This window comes from Physeter macrocephalus, chromosome 9, assembly GCF_002837175.3.
Source record: "Physeter macrocephalus isolate SW-GA chromosome 9, ASM283717v5, whole genome shotgun sequence".
Taxonomy (NCBI): Eukaryota; Metazoa; Chordata; class Mammalia; order Artiodactyla; family Physeteridae; genus Physeter; species Physeter macrocephalus.
Window position 1 is genome coordinate 30505163 of NC_041222.1, and position 1255 is coordinate 30506417.

General features: G+C 47.6%; 1 pseudogene; it reads right to left on the bottom strand.

Annotated features, from left to right (window-relative positions):
• The window catches only part of LOC102983084 (40S ribosomal protein S6-like), a 10761-nt pseudogene extending 10041 nt beyond the window's left edge, over window positions 1-720 (bottom strand).
• Between the last annotated feature and the right edge of the window lie 535 nt (window positions 721-1255).

Genomic DNA, 1255 nt, shown 5'->3' on the forward strand with positions numbered 1-1255 from the left:
GAGCCTGTGCTCCGCAACGGGCGAGGCCACAGCAGAGGGAGGCCCGCATACCACAAAAAAAAAAAAAAAAAAAAAAGATTTTTCTGGTAGATCTCAATCCTCCTGGTCTTCACAATGGTATCTTCTCATCTCCCACCCTCATCTGCCCAGATGCTGTTTTGCCATGGCTGAAGAAATTCATCTAGAATCTGTTGTAACAGGAGGTGGGTTACAACACTATCTAATTCCACCCAACTATGGATGCTGGGGACTCCCTCATCCACCTCTCTCTGCTCCTTGAGGCTTCTGAATATCCTGGGCTATTGAGAAAGAGAGTGTCCATGTAGGGACGTTTGAATGTGGCTCAGCAAAGTCTATGGGAGGCATGGGCATCACTCTGCGGGATGATGCACAGGTAATATGCTGGCAGATACAGGCAGAAGGCCCTCCCTAGAGGGCCATGTGGCTCATCAGGCAGGTGACAAGTGGGGTTTACTCTCATGTTGATGAATGGGCTGCCGGTCCTAGCTGGTTCCTTACAGCTTACCACAGCCAGTACAGCTGTGGTACTGGCAAGAGATGATGTTGGGCTCTTTCTGCTGATCCTGCTTTCCTCCGTATGATGCTCAGGTGCCATTTCCCTCCCTCATCCAGCTCCTCTTCCCCTTTCTCAGTCCAGCGCATCTTGGCTAAGGTGGCCACATTCCCTGATTCGCCTGGGTCATGTCCTGACTTGCTCATGTGGTGCAAGCATAATGAATAATAATGCCCCTTTTCATTCTCAACAGTGACCCATTTGGACATTAAGTTATGTGGTCACCCTAGTCTCGTCCAGTCTTGCTCGGGAGGTCATTGTCTGAGTCCCCCAGTCTTCTCTTGCAATCTGTTGTTACAGCACAAACTTGATTCCTTGCCTCCTTCAGGGCATTGTGCTTGGGTTCTTAAAAGCCTCTTTTTATCTCCACAAAATCAGCTCTTGCAAACAAAAAGTTTGGCTGTGCAAGTAGGTTTCTGGGGCTGGCTTCACAAGCTTATTTTGAAGTCCAAGATGGAACATTAACTGCTTTGTTTCCTCTTTACATTCCTGCCACTCTAATTCTACTTGAGGCAATGTAGATGGCTGATGACTGAAAGTGTCATATACAGAAATGTCCAGAAAAGAAACCCCAAGGGTTTATATGAAAAGTTATTTTCTCACCATTCTCCCACTTCCAAGTCCCCAGTTGCAGCCTGCAATCTCAAGGTATTCTTGTCGCACCTTCTGTGCCTGGTGTTA